The sequence below is a fragment of the Balaenoptera acutorostrata genome, chromosome 17 (genome assembly GCF_949987535.1).
Source record: "Balaenoptera acutorostrata chromosome 17, mBalAcu1.1, whole genome shotgun sequence".
NCBI classification, from domain to species: domain Eukaryota; kingdom Metazoa; phylum Chordata; class Mammalia; order Artiodactyla; family Balaenopteridae; genus Balaenoptera; species Balaenoptera acutorostrata.
Window position 1 is genome coordinate 8504545 of NC_080080.1, and position 19107 is coordinate 8523651.

Consider the following 19107-nt stretch of genomic DNA (forward strand, 5'->3'; position numbering starts at 1 on the left):
ACCAGTATTATTTAAAAAGAAAATACATTACTTGTTTAATCACCTCTTTTGTACATTCCCCACTTCATTCCAAAAAGAAATTGGGGTATACTCAGGAAAGGGCGTCAGAGAAGTTTAGTAAGCTGCTGGTACCCGGTGAAGGAGGTTAAGAAGCCAGATTTTCTGAACCCCAAGATGCTGTGGCTTTCCCATGCTGCCATGCTGCCTCGAGGGAGGGCAGGGGTCCTGTGAAATTCATGCCATCTCCCCATTGCCTATCACTCCACCAGGCTCTCTGGATAGTCCAACTTTGTCAACTCCCAGAGTCCCCTATTAATTCCAGGAGAGGGAATGATGGGTGAGTTTTATGGGCTTTTTACACTCTTCAGAATATTCTAACTTTTCTCCAATGAATTTATATTACTTTTAATGAGAAAGAATTTTAATTACATTTAAAAGATCAATTCCATACTAAAACATAACCTGACTCTTGTCAAGAGGAAAGCAGCCATAGTCACTGATCAGTGGATGAGTGGCAAGGCCAAGGCCATGGAAGAACACTTAGCAGGGGAAATAAGAGGTGGGAAGACCCCCGAGGGCGGGAGAGGCCATCCTGACTGAGAGGAGTGGTCCCAAGAACAAGCCTTGCCGTCATCACATCACAGGTCTACCGAAATGGCAATCTTCTTCACACCCTGGAAAAAAGCTAACATGCATTGTCCTACAGCCATCGGTGTCACCTCAGTTTAGTTAAAGGCAGAACGGCAACTTTTGCAATTTTTAAAGCAAAAATAGCAGCACAAAAGTCTATGGTAGAAAATACAGGTGAACAAAACAAAGAAAATTAAAATTACTTACTGTCCTCTCAATCAGGGAGCATGACGGTTAAATACTGTTATCCTCCTAGCATGTATCTTCCATGTGTGTGTGTGTGTGTGTGTGTGTGTGTGTGTGTGTGTGTTATAAGTAGGAAACAAGTTAAATCATATTGATGTTGAACTTGTCTTTTTTTATCTCACAGTGCATTGTGAATATCACTCTGTGCTGATACCTAGCCATTTATGAGATTTTCTAATGCCATCGTGCATCAGGTATTTAGGCTGTTAGGGAGAGAGTCATGGAGAGGTTAGGAGCAGCTGCAGGTCACACTTGGATGCAAAGCCCTGCTCTGATTTGTACTTTTTGATTTGGACTCTTCCTTCATCTGTAAGAAGGAGTGTAATGATGCTGATAGTTTCCCTAGAGGACTGTTGTAGTGAAAAATAAGATGATTTTCATATAACAATAGGGTGCATTACACATGTGAGTATTTGGTAAATGATAGCTTTATTGTTTCTAGTTTTATGATGTTTTAGACAACACTGAAATGCACATCCTTGTAGCTAAATCTATTCACATAGCCATCATGATTTTCATATACAAAAGAATTACTAGGTCAAAAGGTATACATATTTTTTTTTCTGCGAGATAACGAAAATGTATTGAATGAGCAGTTTACATAATATTTTAATCATTTCCCAATAGATATCATGTGAAAACCTTTATTAAAGGGAAATATTTTTTATTGTATATGTATGATAAATATGTAGATACTATTTTAAGCCATGTTTCTTGGCCCCTATAGCTAACTTTTTGAAAATGGTTTTAATGAGCTATAACTCACATAGCAGACAGTTCACTCATTTAAAGCATACAATTCAATGGTTTTTAGTTATATTCACAGATTCGTGCAACCATCACCATAATCTAATTTTAGAATATTTTCATCATCCCACAAAGAAATCCTGTACCCACTAGGAGTCAGTCCCCATTCCCCACCCTCACTCCCAGCCCCTGGAAACCACTAATGTACTTTCTCATTCTGAACATGTCATATAAATGGAATCACACAATACCGTGGCCTTTTGTGTCTAGCTGCTTTCACTTCATCCATGTTAGAGCATGGAAGCATCAGTACTTCATTCCTTTTGGTTGCTGAATAATTCTCCACTGCCTAGATATACGATTATTTTGTGTACCTATTTATCAGCTGATGGACATTTGGGTTGTTTCTACTTTTTGGTGATTATAAGCAATGCTGCTGTGAACATTCGTGTTTAATTTTGTGTGTGTGGATATATGTCTTCGTTTCTCTTGGTTGTATTCCTAGGAGTATGTATGTGTGTATGCTGGGTCATATGGTAACTCTATATTTAACCCTTTGAGAAGGTGCAAACATGTTTTCTAAAGCAGCTGCGCCACTTTATATTCCCACAAGCAATGTACGAAAGTTCCGATCTCTCCACATCCTCACCAACGCTTTGTCTTTTTTATGATTATTATAGAAATTTTAGTGGGTATGAGTGGTATCTCATCATGGTTTTAATTTGCATTTCCCTAATGTCTATGACGTTGAATATCTTTTCATGTGCTTATGGGCCATTTGTATATTTTCTTTGGGGAAACATCTATTCAGATCCTTTGCCCATTTTTAAATTGGGATAATTTGTCTTTTTGTTACTGAGTTGTTAGTGTTCATTGTATATTCTGGGTACAAGTCCCTTAACAGATATATGATTTGTAAGCATTTTCTCCCATTCTGTGGGTTGTCTTTTCACTTTCTTGATGGTATTTTTTGCAACACAGAAGTTTTTAGCTTTGGTGAGATCCAATGCATTTATTTTTTTCTTTGCTGTTTTTGCTTTTGGGGTCATATATAAGAAACCACTGCTTAACCCAAGGTTCAGGAGTCCTGCCTAGCATTCTAACTATACATATTTTTAAAACATTTTTCATAACGTGCTGCCAAAATGCCTTACAAAAAGGCATTATTATTTGCAAACTTAACCCACCAACCAACCGTGTCTACACATGGAAGAAAGAGGAGATGCCAGCAGGTAGTGGGCGCCTGCTGCGTTCCACGCCCTTTACCTCATCTTCTAAACCTCGGAACTGGGGAGAGAAGGCTGTGTCCCTTTTATGAAAGAGGGACAAAGCCTCAGACGGGATAAATGACTTGCCCCAAATCACCCACTGCTTCCGAGTTGGATTCAGTCTGTTTGTCTCCAAAGCAGCTGCACCGTCCGGCCTCCCTATGCCAAAGGGAATAGGGACCAGGCACCTCTCTGCTCTCAGCCTCCCTCCTCCTGACATCTTTGGCAAATGGTACTCTCCATGTGACCTGGCTACAGATTGTCCCCTTTACCTGGACGCGCTGTGTGGAGGCCTTGCCCCGGCATCCGCTGCGGGGAGCCCTCCCGGGTCTGGGAGCCTCCCGGGCACTTGCTCGGCCTTGGCTTTGCCCCTTTAGAACAGAGCTTGCTCTCCTGTCATGTTTCTCCTCCAGGCTCTTGGACACTTGACAAAATGCCTTTTTCCATCTGTCACAAACATTACATCCAACGGCCTCAGTCACCTTCTGGCTGTCAGAAACCATTTAAACCCTTGGCACTTGAAAAGTACTGCTTTCCCAGGCAAAGGTATCACCCTTTAAAAGTGACACCCTGAGTGATGGCCAAGGCGATGGCTGCCCCCTTATTTCAAAGGGAATCGAAAAGGCAGGCTCCTGAGTCTTTCTCCCTGTGCTCAACGAGCAATTCATACATACACAGTGGGCAGGTGTCGCTTTTTAAAGCTAATATCAAAATTATAACTTGCAAAAGTGCCTAGATGTTTCTTTCCAGTCATGTATTCCTGTGGCTTTGTTTCAGGGACCAGCTGACCCAGAATAATGCCTAGGGCAGCTGGGACTGTGTGGAAGAGAGGGCAAGCCTTGGCCTCGGAGGATGTCAGCCTCGGCTTTCCCACGTTCTTATTCTTTGGCTTTGAACAAATCAGTCACCCCTTTAGGCCTCAGTCCCCTCAACGATACAGCACATGCCTCACAGCCTTGTTGCAAGAGGTGTGGGAAGTACACTGTGTGAGGAACTCAGCACGGGGCCTGGGGCAGAGCAAACGCTTCACTGGCTTCCATTCCTTCTCTCTCTCTTAGTTCTATGGGTCCTCCCAGTAGGACATGCCAGTCCTTTGCTGACTAATTCTACATTGTCGTGCGCTTAAAAATTTTGAAAAGCAAAACCAGTGTAGAGAAGTGGTGAGGACACGGGCTTAGAAATCAGAAAGACTTGCGCTTGAGCCTCTGCTCTGTCCCTTAGTGGCCTCGTCGTGTTCATAGTGATGCATCAATGAACTGCACCAAATCAGTTAACTTCCCCAAATCCATTTTGTAAAGTCGGGATTTTATTCATCCCTCTTAGTTTTGTTGTGTGGGTTGGTGACATCAGGATACATGAGTGAATGGTAGTGACGGCCGCTCTGGGCGTTAGCCAGCCCTTGCCCAGGGCTGCACCTGCACATCTAATTTCAAGGTGGAATGATGGAGGGGTGAGAGGCACTGCCTGGGTTCCCAGCCCAGAGGAGGCTGGCCTAGAACCGAAGCCTGGCCGCTCTGCCCCACGGGAGAGACGGAGCTTCTTGTTTTCCCTGTAAGTTTGACTCCACAGTCAGCTGTGGTACGTGAACTTCCCCACCAAATATGAGCAGCTAGAAGACGGTAGAGCCCAGCCCAGACATCTAGGAGTGCAAAAGCCATGTCTGATTACTAGTTTCCTCCCCGTCACCCCCGATTGCCTCCCTCTCTCCATCTCCCCCTCCTTTGCTTTCTTCCTCCTCCCTTCCCTCCTGGAGTAAATGGCCCCGACCAGCTCCTGACCCACAGAAAGGGCTCCCTGTGCCTGCCCTGGAGAAGCGCAGTGTGTGCGGAAGCTCTGAGATTCTGGCAGGTGTGGATGGTCTTGTGTGTGCAGGAGGGGAACTGGCTGGGGGACAGGGTGTCCGCTCAGGGGACAGTAAGAGCAGGAGGGGTGACCCGGGCTGCGTGGACATGACTGGTGGTGACTCTGGGTGGAGTCAGCAGGAGCAGAGCAGAGAGGAGGGATGTGGCCCAGCGTGGGTCTGACATCCCTGGAGAGGTCAGCTGAGGAGGGGCACCTCGGCAGGAGGCTGGGCTGGGAGGAAGGGCCCTGGCCCAAGAGGGCCTTCCTGGGTGCCACGAGCCAAGGTGTGGGGAGGGGGCTGCCCCAGGGAGCTCAGTTACAGGGTGCTGGGGTCAGGTTCCAGGATGGGAGCCCCTGTGCTGGCCACAGAGGTGGGGAGGAGGCCTGGAGCGAGGGGGCCGCGCCGGAAGTGGACTGTCCAGGGTTCCCGTAACGTCCGGACCACAGAGGCCACCGTGGACTTGCTCTTTGAGGTTGCAAAGGGCAAACTGCCTGCACAACCAGCTGAACGGAAACCCGCCACCCGGGCCTGTCCTGGCGGCTGTGCCTTCGGGCCTGAGCCTCACACCCCAACCCCCCCGCACTTGGCCTTGTGTGTTCAGATGGGCCTGGCATTTTCCACTGCCCACTTCCTTATCTTGTATTAGCTCTAGCTGGGTGTGAAGTCTGAGCCCAGCGCCCGCCCTGTAAACGAGGGTAGCCCCGGGGCCCATCATTCCAGCAGACCTGCTCCCCAAACTTTCCCGTGTGGACAATCCCAGGGGACTCTGGCTAAGGTGCTGATGCATTACTATGAACTAAATAGGTACCCTCCTGAATCCCTGCCCCAGCTGAGCTCCCGGAGCCCATGTCACATCATTTGCAACTCCATCCCCTTCAAATTTGTCAGGGAAAACGAGTAGAAATTATTATACAGTGTAGAAAAAAGAATGGGCAGAGCATGGGCTTTGGGATTAGAGAAATCTTACTGAATCCTGAGCTGACAACTCGGTAAGTGGCTTTACTCCCTGGGTCTCAGTTTCCCCACCTGTAAAATGGGTATATAATAGTGTCTCAAGGTACGGCATCGAGAGCATGGGCCATATGTCAATTATTAGCCCAGGTTCAAGTCCAGCATCCCCCACCTACCAGCTGTGTGTCACCAGGAAAGCTATTTAAACCCCCCGTGTCTCAGTTTCCTCAAATGTAATATGGGGGTAAGAAGGATATTTACCTCACTTGCTTGTTGAGATGAGCTGGTGACATAAAAGGTAATGTGCTTACATGTGTTAGCTTTCTAATAAGCAGTAGCCGTCATTAAACTCAGAATTGATGTTTCAAAGAGTTCTTGCAAAAATTAAATGAAATAACAGGTTTGAAAAATACTTTACAACCTGTAGAGCACTGTCAGAGATCAGTTATTATTATTTATAATATTATTGCTACTCAAACTAAAATTTAAAAAAATAGTGAAATTTTCTCCAGTCTAAAGAAGGCTTTGGGGTTGAAATTCTGTTTTGGCCAAGGATATTTTAAGCAGCTGAGCTTGTCTGTCCTTTCCTATCCCTCCTTGGCGGCCCGATGATGCTGGGTGTAATTAGTTGTGGCTCAGTTGAGGCTCAGTAAAGGCTGGCTGACAATTTCACACCCATCCAGTGGCTTATAAATGGATGACACCATTCTAAATTACATCAAGGCCAGTTTTGAGCTTGCTCTTTAGAGGACAACCACAGAATCTCGTCACGCGTGAAAAGCCTATCTCACAGAAGTGTTAAGGCATCATAGAACGAGCGAGTTAGAAGTTAGCAAGGGGACTTTAATAAAAGCCACAAACATCCTGTGATAGATCGTAACCTCCTTTTGTGCTGTTAAAGCACATTTCGAGGTGTTTGGGCGAGTTTAATTGCTATTATTGTTTATGAGATGAAAATACAGGGGCAAAGCAGTTAAGAGGTCTGACTCTGGTCATGCTGGGGAGCTAATCACAGAGGCCTGATCTCTAAATGTCTGTCCAGCTGTTTCTACCAGCCCAGGGACACAGCCTGCTCTGCTGCTAGAAGCTAGTCTGTTATCAGGATAATTCCAGGGGCATTTTTGAGCACCTCTTATATGCTAGATGCTGCAGGGAATCTGAAGATGATTAAAACCTTCAGAAAGTTTGTCATCTACAGGGAGGGGAGCTTTTTTGTTTTTTTACTTCCTCTGTCCCACCCTGCAATTCTCCCTCCCTGCCCTTCCTGCTTCCTAGTAAATGCTTGACGGCCACTCTGGCCATGCAAGGTGCTAGTGCCAGGTGTCAAGCACTGACAAAACAGGTAGGCTCCTTGCCTTCCTGGAACTTAATGGTTCTGGAAGTCAGACCAACATGGAGATGGGAAAGGGAGATGTTAGGGAGACCCTTGAAGAAATTCCCTTCACAGGGCCTGATACCACCTGATGCCACTATGCACCACCTCTTCTTTCTCTTGGGGAGACTGCCTCTTGTCTTTGTTCTAAGTGGAATTCACAAGGATCTCTGTGACCTTCCCAGAAGACTGACTACATATTTGCCCCAAGGGAAGATAACCCATAATGTTTCCAAATTCCTTGTTAAGAACGCTCTTCGTGTAGAAATGATGCCTTGTCTCCTCCTTTATGCTTCTACTAGAGTCTTGGTTTCCCAGATAGGGTGCACGAGACAGTCCACTGTAGCACAGGAAGAAAATTCTAAAATATTTACTTATAAATATCACTTAGGTAGGCTTATCCTTTTAAAACATTTTTTTTTAGGAAATTCCCTGGCGGTCCAGTGGTTAGAGCTCCGCGCTTCCACTGCAGGGGACACGGGTTGGATCCCTGGTTGGGGAGCTAAGATCCTGCAGACAGATAGCACCACATCTTCCATCCCGCCTCCCCACCACTGTCACGGGGCAGGAGCCAGCCTGGGGAACATCACCTTAGGACAGAGGACATGACCTGGGCAGACAGGGCTTGATCCCACCTTTTGCAGGGGGTAAAGGGAACATGAGCCCTTCCGCCAGGCTCCGAGTCCCTAAGAGGAAAGGATCAAGCCCTGGCTGGCCCGGACTGGAGACTCATCCCTGATTCTGGCAGATCCTAAAATGAGGGGAACAATGGGAGTAAATTCAGAGGCAAAGCCAGCAGAGCCTGCCAGGCAGTAGGAGAAAGGGGAAGGTCCCTGAGACGGCAGGTTGGAGCAGTGAGGACCGGGGAGGAATCCACACAGATGCCAAGCACAATGCGGGGAGGGTGGGTGGAAGGCTGGGGCAGATCTGGGCTGAGACTGAACTGATCTGAGGAGGGTCAACTCATCAGCCTGTCCCAGGTGCATTTGAGAGGGAAGAGGAGATCACAGGGGGCAGGATGACCGGTGAGTGGCAGATACTGAAGTCACTTCCAACTCCAGACAAGATGCAACTTGTCATCGCATAATGAGAAAAAACGAGACGGCACAAACGGAACGTCCTGGCCAGCACCAGCAAGTGCGTAGCCTTAGTGGACTCTGCTTGTGTTCAAGGTTGAGCTGAACATCACCCGTCCATTGAGCCTTGGGCCCATTGCAACATTTTGGACCATTTCCTTTGGTTTCCTTCACCCCGGAGGCCCCACACGGCTGCCCTGTCATCGTGGTCCACTCCCGACCTCCTGGATGACAGGGCATGTGTCCCAGGCGTCCTTGTGCCCCCAGAGCTTAGCCTCATGACTGGCGTGAGGCTAATATTTACGTAATACAATATTCATTTAAATAAATAAACACCTGTTAGATCCAGAAAACAAAAGAGTGTGCATCTTAGTGCGTCTAGAGGAAGTTAATAAGGAAAGCAAAGTTGCGACGTTGAAAAGGCTGAAACCGGGCCCCTGCTCAGAGAGCCTCCCCAGCTCTGGGAACCCATGGTCCCTGAGGGGGACAAGATGGGGTTGGGTTGGGCAACAACAGAAGAGAACAGCTCTGGTGAATCAGCAGCATTTATGCAACCCCTCACAGCAGAGAAGCCCAGTGCACACAGAGCTTCTGCTTCTCTTTTTCCCAAGGACACTGTCAGCTCCAAGAGGGCTCCCAGAGAAGCACGAAGATTCTGATGAGGCATGTTCAGGTCCCACTCTAGCTGGAGGATTCAGCTCATCCAGATGGACCACTTACCCTACTTTGGAGATGGTTCCAGAAACATGAATTCCCACTTCTAGAGAAACAGTAGGGTCTGATGTCCCCCAGATGATTTCCAAGGTTAGCTCATTTTCCTCCCCAGAGGTGAAGAGCCAATATCCACAGTGTACATGCTTTTGTTCAGAAGGCAGATCCATCACCTTCATTTATCTGTACACTTGAGGGATGGGTATGGGTCATCTGTTTGGGGGCAGGCGGGGTGCTGGGCTCACGGTCCTGTGTTAGACCTGTCCCTGCCCTCCCCAGCTTATACTCTCCACTTTGAAAGGAAAGGGTGGGGGGCGTGCATATTCCGTGCCCCACCTCGTGCCTTGCCCTATGCTAGGTAATTTACACACATCCTCCTATGGACTCTCACAATCTACGAAAGAAATAGGATTCGTAACACCGTTTCGGCTCACAGAGAGATTCAGAAGCCTTGGCAAGGTCACACAGCTCCCAAATACCCTGAACCGCTCTCTTCTCTTGACTCCAATATGCGTGTGTCCTATTTTTGCAGGGGCAGGTAAAACTCCAAGGGGTGTTGCGAGAAGGGAGCAATCCCTTTTGGTTGGGGGAGGTCTGGGAACTCGTAAGGACAAGGTGAGCTCTGGGCTGGGCCTGGCAGGAGGGAGGACCTCTCACCCAGGGAAGGGAATGGCAGGGCAGCGGCAAAGTCCATGGTGAAGAGGTAGGAGCCCTGGCTGCAGCACAGAGGGGCGCAGGAGGTCCCTGCAGGGAACGGGGCGTGGAGGCCTTGAGTGGGGACTCACGGGAGGAGTAGGGAGGACAAACTGTGATGAACGCTGAAAAGGGATGGAGTCGGTCCTGTGGGATGCAGAAGTCTTCAGCAGGTACTTGAGGAGGATGGAGACAGGCGCTAAGTCTCATTCAGGCATACAGGGCTGGGACAGAGTGACAGAAGCACTGGGACAGGAGAGGACCAGGTGGGAGCCAGCAAAACAGTGACAGCAAGCTCACCTCCCGGGGCTAGACCTCATCAGATGGGGGACCCAGAGCAAGTAAGTTAAACCTTAGGAGCCTCGGTTTCTTTGGGTGAAGTCTAGACATAGAGAGTCATTGGAAAGAAGAAAGAGGGACCATAGCAAGAGCCAAGTTCCTTTCCTGGCATCCCCCCAGTATGAGATCCCTTTCCCTGCTTTCTGCTCCTTGAACGCTGCAAGAACTTCTAACCCCAAACCTGTGCACGTGCCCTTGGCTTTGCCTGATGGCTCCTCCTCTTGATCTTCATGATGGCGGCACTCTGGGATCTTTTCAGAATTCTCTTCCAAGATGAGCCTTCTTGCTGTCCCCACCCTCTCAGCCACCTTCTATGCCATTACCTGTTCATTTCTCTAACTCAGCACCGAGGGCAGCACCTAGCACATAGCAGGTGTTCAACAAATGGTTGTTGAATAAATGATTGAATGAGTGAATAAGTCAGTACTTATCCAGCCATAGGAGGTGCACGAACTTGGCTCTCAGACAACCCAGCAGCTTGCATGGGATCTTGAAGCTCATATGGTTTAACCCCTTTGAAAAGGAGAATCCCATCGACAGTTTGATGATACCAAGTACAAGTCTCATGTTCGATACATGCTTATTGAACTTCCCTACTGAGTGAACTGACTTACACTTGACTCTCCCCATTGACAGGGGGTTTACTAGTACTTGAGGTTGCCTTTTTCATCTTCTATCCTTTCCAAGATTTATGTAGAAAGAAGGAAAAATACTTTTGAGTAGAACTGGGAAGCTGCTAACATGGGACCAAGCTGTAAACTGTGGGGCTTAAGCATCGCATCCCCTGCCGTGTGACGCTGAGTCACCTTTACCTCCTGGAGCCTGGAGCCCCTCTGAGACCTGACGCTGGAGAAGTGGGTTTGGTCCTGCTTGGGTTAGGAGACCTGAGGACTCCCAGGTGGGGAGGTTACACCCAGCTCCCGACAATATTAAGTGTGTAAATCTGGTTGTTTACAAAGTGGAACATTTGATTTCAATAAGGTGATGACTGCACATAAGTATGAGGAAATTAATTGAGCAAATCTCAACTCATGGGGGCATCTTGCTAACCTGCCTGTGGCCACTAGCCTGGGTCCTAACAGCGAATTAACTTGCAAAGCCCTCCAGAAATCAGGTGCTTTTACACCTATGGACCTGGGTGTCTCCATGTGCTCTGAAGTGTGGCCGCCGGACACGACGTGGTCACCCAGCCAGGGCTGACCCCAGACTTATCCTTAAGGACCCTGGCGGGGGCATCCCCTGCTAAGGGCGGGCTCTGACCTCCGTACCGTTCCCCTGCTCGGCCCACAGCCCAGGGCTCTTGGCAGCGCGGTTGACAGCTTCAAGAACATCTCACACACGTTCTGCTTCGGCGGGTCTGACAGGGAGGTAGTGAAACACCAGGGCCAGGGCAAGTCAGCAATAGCCCCAGGCTACCCAGTCACCCCCTGCACATGGGCAGAGTGGTTCCCGCCACCCGGGCTCCCACGGCTCCAAATTCTGGGCTTCTCCTTCTGCAGCAGCTTCTCCTGGGTGTGGACTGCTGCCTTTGATGGAGACCCCTCTCTGGTCCCTGTCTGCCTGCTGTCGGCCTCCGCCATCAGACTCGAAGCTTCCTTAAGCCCCACTGTGCCTTTCCCCTACCCTCCAGAGTCTGCATGAGCCTCTAACCCCCTAGCTTGTGCCAAGGCCGGGTCCTTTTCCTCCCGCGGGTCTCAGCCAATGGCACAGAGAGCCCATCCCCCACCCTGGTCCCCTCTATCACACTGGCCATGTCATTTCATTGTAGAGTCACCGGAATTGACAGTTGCTATAGTTCAGTCCTTATCCCCTGGCTCCCCCGGAGGAGGTAATAAGCTCAGTGAGGGTGGGGCTTTCGTGCACGGCTGAACTCCAGCGCCTGGAAAACTTCATTGAATAAATGATTGAATGAGGGGATGAATTCAGTCAAACTCATAATAGATTCTCAGTAAATATTTTTTGAAAAGTTGCTGAAAGCTCATGACTTTTGACTATCAATCTGAACCTTTTTTACTCCTCTGTGTGAACCCTGGGGGAAAAAAACTCCACTTCTGCCTCTCCCTGCACGTCCTCTCTTCCCCATTCAGGCGAATCATCCATTCAGTCTTTGCACCATCTCCTCTGCACCTTCCCAGGGCGCCCTGTGCAGAGCAGGGGCTTTTACGATTCCTTGTCTAAGGAATCACCTCTCTAGTACAGAGTTCCTGCTAAACCTAGAAGCAGCCCTGGTGTTTTTAATTCATCTTCGAGAACAACACTGAGAGAGGTTTCTAGATGACTGTCCCCGCTGGCCGTGTTGGCCCTGCCGGGTTGGGGCCGTGACAGCAGCCCAAGACACTGGCCTTGGCTCTGCTTGGGGACCAGCTGTGTGATTCTGGGCAAGTCCCTGGATGCTCTATCTTCTCTGTGAAGCACAGGTTGGGCCAGGGCTCTCAGAGGGAACTCATCCGGCGTTCCCAGCTCACGCAGGCAACTCCGGGAGGGCCGCCTGGGGTCGGCATCCCGGCAGCTTCCATCTCTGCCACCAACAAGCCCTTGTGCCCCATGTGCCTGGGCTTTCCTGCTCGAGATTCACATGCGATGAACAGGGAGCTGTATACTATCATTTAAAAATCATTAGACCCATCAAAAAGTTGAAATAGTACAGTGCACCTATGCCTTTCACCTAGATTGACAAAGTATGACATTTTGCCACATTTGCTTTCTCGTTTCTCATTTCTCAAATACATTTCTCATTCTCTTTCTCTTTATATGTGTGTGTGTTTTCTTTTTTTTTTTTTTAATGAACCATTTGAAAGTTAAAGACACCATGCCTCTTGACCTCTAAATACATCGGCACGTATTTCTTCAGAACTAACACTTTCTTCACATAACTGTAATGTCATTCTCACACCCAGGACAATTACCATCGACACAAGTGACCTAACGTGCCGTGTATATTTGAATATCCCCCAGCTCCATCCCAATGTTTTTCTAGTCCTTCTCCCTTGATCCAGGATCCAGTCAAGCATCACACATTCAGTTACCCTGTTTTCTTAGTCAACTGGAAGCAGAAACCTGGAGAAGCTGATTATTTTTCAGAACCTTTCTAGTTTCTTCTGGTGTAGCACAGCCGAGGGGTGGTGTGCCTCCCCGGGAAGGCTGGTGGGTTGCTCTTTTCTGTAAAGGGTCTTTGATGTCCACTATTTCAAGCCTCTGCCAATCAATAACTCATCTACAGGGCTTCCCTGGTGGCACAGTGGTTGAGAATCTGCCTGCCAATGCAGGGGACACGGGTTCGAGCCCTGGTCTGGGAAGATCCCACATGCCACGGAGCAACTAGGCCCGTGAGCCACAACTACTGAGCCTGCGCGTCTGCAGCCTGTGCTCTGCAACAAAAGAGGCCGCGATAGTGAGAGGCCCGTGCAGCGCAATGAAGAGTGGCCCCCACTTACCGCAACTAGAGAAAGCCCTCGCACAGAAACGAAGACCCAACACAGCCATAAATAAATTAAAAAAACAAAACAAACAAACAAACAAAAAACTCATCTACAGCGGAGCCAGGGCCAGAAGCTCTGCTCCAGGGTCCACTGGGCAGTGACATCAATAAACTGAGAAAAGAGAAGCTGCAGCTCTGAATTGCAGCCTCCTTGGACCCAGTGAGCTTTGGGGACCGTGAGAGCAGCCTCTTGGCCTCCTCTGCCTTTTAATTAGAGACAAAAAGTTCCAGTGTCTGAAAGCCAAGCATGGCCCAGACATTTAGAATCAAGCTGCCTATATTCCCAAGTGCTTTGTAAGAGAACAAGAACAACGCTGCTATCTGCCCTGTCCTTACAGAGAGAAGTCTGCTCGGTGCCGTTGCTGAAAACAGGAACCTGCCTTCTGCAAGCCTTTCTTGTTTCTAGCAGAGGAAGTTGCAACTGGTTTAGCAACTACGCTTCTTGACAGCATGGGTTCCTCAGCACCCGCGCGAGGCTCACTCTGTCGCAGAAGCGGCCGCTGATGGAGAGGCGGTGACGGTGCTCCTGGCGGCCCTTCTTCAGCTACTCCCAGGGGAGACCATGCCCAGCTATTGAAGGTATCTGGGGGGGCATGGGGGGCGGCTGGGGTGGAGGAGGCTTCAGGACCCCAGAGACACACAGCTGGTAGCAGGTGGACTTTCTGGAGACAGATGTGCTCTGGGAGGACAGGCAGGACCTGGTCTCAAGTGAGGCTCAGCACCTAACACGGTGGCTGGCGTGTCGTGGCTGCTCGGTGATGGGGAACTATGTGGCAGGGAGGGCTGGGAGAGCTGGGACGGGCACGCTCCTGCCAGAGAAGATTTTCCAGCCACAGAACATCCTAGCACATAGCAGGCTTCTTACCGAGGACACTCCTGCTCGCTATTAGACTTTTTAGCAGTGTGACCCTGGGCGAGACATTTGAACCTCTCCAGGCCTTCATTCTCTCCTCTGTGAAGTGGGAATAATGGTACCCAACTCACACAGGTATCGAGCAGAGTAAATGAGCTGACATATGCAAAGTGTCCAAGCCAGTTCCAGACACATAGCAGGTGCTCAATAAATGCCATCAGTGTGGAGTCACGACGCCTAAAGGTACATGGAGCCCGAGCAGGCGGACATCACAATAGTGCTTCTAGGAGTCTGGGAGTGTGGATCTTCTGTGGGAAGATGCCAACGAGAACGGATGATAATAAGCAACAAGAATCCAAGCAGGTGGGCTGTGTACAGGGCAGGAGTAGGATTAAAGGAAAGGCAAACATGCGAGGCATATAAAATCTGAAAACAGAATGTGAGGATTAGAAGAGATTTGGGAGAACTAGAATCCCCTAAGGAATGTGGCACACTCCACGTCTTTTTAGGTTCTTAGAGGTCCACAGAGCCTGGTGTCAGGGAAATGACCTGGGTTTTGGCCTCAGGCTGTCCTGAATCGGGGTTATGCACACAGAGTGAAGGGAAGGAGTCTGCCAAGCTGAGTGGCAGGGGAGGGGTGTTGCATGAAAGGTTCTTCTCCTGCACTCCTCAACACAATCCTGTAAGATTACGATGACTATTTGCTTTTGACAAATGAGAAAATGAGGCTCAGAGAGGTTATGAATCTTGGTGATTCATCCAAGTCACACAGCTGGTGAGAGCCTCTGAGGGCTCCAAGGGCTGAGGTGGGGGAGGAGGAGCCTTACCTCAGTGAGAGCAGGTGTGGGAAGGACGGAAGTGTGTCTTTAAAGCAGTGCTCCTGTCTTAGGAGAAATAACACCCTATAGTTGCAAATCGTCTTTCTGTAGTGTGCTATGAGGTGCTATAAATTGGGGCTGTGGTCCTTTTAAAACTGGGGAGGTAAGGCCAAATCGAAGTTCTGGCAAAATCTGGTGCAATCTATAGTCTCCAGTTGGAAAAATGCTATTCAAGAGTGCTTAACATGCTCTGACAAATATAATAGTAATAATATTAAAAACCGATTGCAAGGCAGAAATAGAGACACAGATGTAGAGAATAAATGTATGGACACCAAGGGGGCAAAGCGGGGTGGGGGTGGTGGTGTGATGAGCTGGGAGATTGGGATTGACATGTATACACTGATGTGTATAAAATAGATAACTAAGGAGAACCTGCTGTATAAAAAATAAATTAAATAAAATTCAAGAAAAATAGTAATTAAAAAAAAACCAAAACGATGGAACAGACAGACTGAAAGCTATTTAGACTCCTGCGTCTTAAACAGATCTAGAATCAGGGACTTAAGACCAGGGAAACCCATTGTTTTAATCAGCTACACTGGGCCAACATTCAGGGTCAGCCGCCAGTGAACTAACTGAGTGACTCTGGGCAAGTTACTTTGCTTCTCTGAGGGTTAGTTTTTTCCTCGTAAGACCAGCTTCCATGTGTGTTAGTAAGAAGTTTAAATTATATACAGTATGTAGGAGATACTAAATAGCAGCTATTAATATCATTCGTAACCCAGAAAATTAAAGTACCCCAAGTTACTTGTATATCCCTAGGCAGTAAACAGTAGCAGACTGTGTTAAATATGATGGGTCAAACTGCACAGCTGACGACCTGGACATTCCTTCTTGATTTTTCTGAATGCTTATTTCTAAGTGTTCCTCCATCTCGTATAAGTGAAACAGACACGGGTAGGTTTGTATTGCACTGAAATCATTTTCCTATTACACAAAAAATTTCCCCACGCTGAGCTTCGATGTATTTCCAAGGGGAGTGGATCTTTCTTAAAGACTTAGAAATGATTCATTTCAGTAAACCCCAATCAGCTTCCTGCATTAACAGATGCTGCTGGGTTTTAATTTTTCATTTGACATTCAGCAAGAATTTATTTCCCCCAGCTCTGAGAGAAGCTGGAGGTTAAAATTCTCATTAAAATTTTCCAGCATGGGAGGTTAGAGCATTTGGTTCTTGTCAGCCAACCTGAGGGCCCTGTAAGCACATTTATCCATCCATCTGTCCACCCGTCCATCCATCTATCCTTGCCTTAATGAATATGCATTGAGGCTGTACTGTGTGACTGACTTCCTCCCTCTCTTTCCTCCCCAAGAGTTCCAAAGGAAATAAGTACACTGGGTCCGAACCACTTCCTCCTGTCTGAGAACCACGGAGGGAGGGGTCTCACTTCATTACGGTAACTTGAGCTACAGACAGAAACCGTGTGGCCTCAACGTGGCTCAGTTCTGTCGTCAAACAGCTTCGCAAAGTCACCCGTCCCTCCCTGGCACCATCCAGGCAGCTGGGACCATGGCCGGGGGGGGGGTGGGGGTTGGGGGGGTGGTACTCAGGGTTGGGGAGGGGGGAGGGAAGGTGGGGAGACTCAAGGAGCTTCAGAAGAAAGTGGGAATTGTCCTCCCGATCGCGCTCAGGGGGAGAGGACCACCTTGAGAGGGTCGGGCTGCCGCTGAAAGCACAGCCCCGCCTGCCTGCACTGGGCTGGGTACTTTGTAGATGGTAATTTTATCCACTCGACTGAATTCAGTGAGCGCTTACTATATGCCGGGCACCTGCTAGGTAATGATTTTTCATTGAGCAATGTAATAGACATGGGATCGTGTTCTCAGGGAGTTTATAACCTGGGGTTGTGAAAGAAACAAATACATAATGACGAACTGTGGCGTGAGCCACGAAGGGGACAGAGCCCAGGACAGAGAGCAGAGGGGAACCAGTTGTCACTGAAGTCTTTAAATTTAGTTCTCACGTTAACCCTGGCAGGCGGCTGCGCTCCTTCTCAAAGTACAGGTGTGCCGTCTCCCCCTACTCTTCCAGACCTCCACACCCTCCAAGTCACACGGACAATCAGCTGAACAATTACATCCTCTGAACAGAACTTCCAAGCACCCAGAGTGTCAGGACCCACTTCCCAATATGCTAGTTTATCAATATGCCTATTGGTCCATCTACTGAACACCTATGATGTACTTGACCCTCTAGCACACAAGTGCCGTGATCTTGTCATAAAAAGGGGTTGATTCAGCTTTATGTAACCCTCCGTCCATTTCCTTATGCCTCAGAGCAGAATACTTAAGAGCCGGGCTCTGGAGCCAGACGCCTGGGTTCAAACCCTGCCTTCTCTTTTACCAGCTTGGTGATAAACTCGGACAAGTGACGTAAGCTCTCTGGCCTCGGTTTCCTCAGTCATACGAGAGGCATAATGACAGTGGTGTGTCTCTCCCAGGCACAGTGTCTCCTCAGTTTTCATCTATTCCTTTTATTTCCTTATGGAACATCTACGGTGTTCCAGCTCCGAGTGAAAACAGACTTCTGTCTTCACGGCACTTACAGTCATTCATCAAACAATCACAGAAATGAGTGTCAGAATCATAATCCACTTCAGGGGCAACGCAGGTGAACCCGAAGAGATAAGGATGGAATGGTGAGCTGAAAAAGAGTAGCTCGGGGGTCCTCACCCCGGGCACCTGTGTGTTTTGACAAGTGATTCACGCGGGGCTCAGCACATGCAAATGCCGTTAGGAGGCAAGATATCAATTTCCATCTCGCTCCATAAGCTTATGAGCCTCACCGGTGGTTCGTGTGTGTGACCAAAAAGCAAAACTAAGTCTTGCTGGGAAAGGCGATGTAATACAGGAATCACTAACTTCACGATCCCTGGGCCCACGTGCCCAGATGCCCTCCTCTTTCTAAGGAGTCCTGCATTTCCCAAGCATCCAGATTTGAAATGAAAAGAAAAGCCTATTTCATATTCACTGTTGTCCTATTCTGTCCAATTGTGTATCTGTGTGATCTAACATCAAAATAATTGTCTTTACGACTGTTTTCTCATTGCCAAGGATTATGATGTCAGCTTATAGGTTATGAGGGTATCCAGGACCTGGCCTGGGGCTTGAACCTCATTTGTAACATTTTTTGTCAGATGTGTTCAGTGTCCAACAGGCTCACAGACTGGAGGTACCATATCCCACCAGCCCTGGGTATTGGCTGCGGGAGGGAGGCTCTGAGTATGAAAAGCTGATCTAGAAAACAAAGAAATAGGGAAATTGAAATTTTGCTTTCAATGACATATTAAAGCCATGTCACGAATGACTGTATTGCCCATCTCTCCATGCTGGACACTGCTTCACATGCATCCCGTAGGTTTGGGGAGAAGGCACTTGCTTGTAGCTCAGTTACTGTCAGCAGAGAGTTGAGCCACAGAGACCCCCCGCCCCTGCCCCGCAATATGCTCGTTTTGTAACACCTACTCTCTAATCCTTACTCATGAAAAATCGAGCAAGGCAGATATGGCTACGCTTGTTTTTTAAATAAAAACAAACAAAAAACAGTGGAAAGAAGTTTAGTGACTTCCTAAGAGGTGAAACTGAGATTTGCCCCAGCACCAAGAGGTCCCAAATCTGGCTTCTTCCTATGACATCCTAAAATGACCATAAAATGTTTTCTAGGATGCATCCACCCTGGTCTTAGGGTAAAGCCAAGCCTCCCATTTATCCTGAGGGTATATGAGATCCCCTTCCGGACACCCAAGGGTGGAAGGGGCCAGAACACAGGCTCGTGGACATGTGGGTCAGCGCTGGCAAATGGGCAATGGCTCTCTGTGGTGGACAGAGTGCTGGACAGGGGGTCATAGCACTTATCCAAACTTACTGAGCGACCCAGAGCAGATGGCTTGCCCTCTCTGAGCCTTTTCTTTGTAATGTGAGGGCACTGAACTGCTCTGTTTCAGTTGGTGCTTTATGATATCCTAGGATCAGGGAGTCCTATCAGGAGAAATAAAGGGGCAAGAGTGCTGAGCCCCCAG

The 19107-nt window shown here is 48.4% G+C and overlaps 2 protein-coding genes across 4 annotated transcripts in view; one reads left to right on the forward strand and one right to left on the reverse strand.

The window, feature by feature from the left end:
• TG (thyroglobulin) overlaps nucleotides 1-19107 on the reverse strand; it is a 244560-nt gene that overhangs the window by 44574 nt on the left and 180879 nt on the right. The gene's annotated exons all lie outside the window — the stretch shown is intronic.
• Nucleotides 1-19107, forward strand: part of SLA (Src like adaptor) — an 84825-nt gene that overhangs the window by 37089 nt on the left and 28629 nt on the right. For 2 of the 3 annotated variants that reach the window (XM_057532443.1, XM_007188902.2), the window contains exon 2: nucleotides 13693-13933. The exons of the other annotated variant lie outside the window; for it this stretch is intronic. The gene's annotated coding sequence lies outside the window, so the exon portion shown is untranslated. The remainder of the gene's footprint in view (nucleotides 1-13692; nucleotides 13934-19107) is intronic. 3 annotated transcript variants of the gene reach the window in all.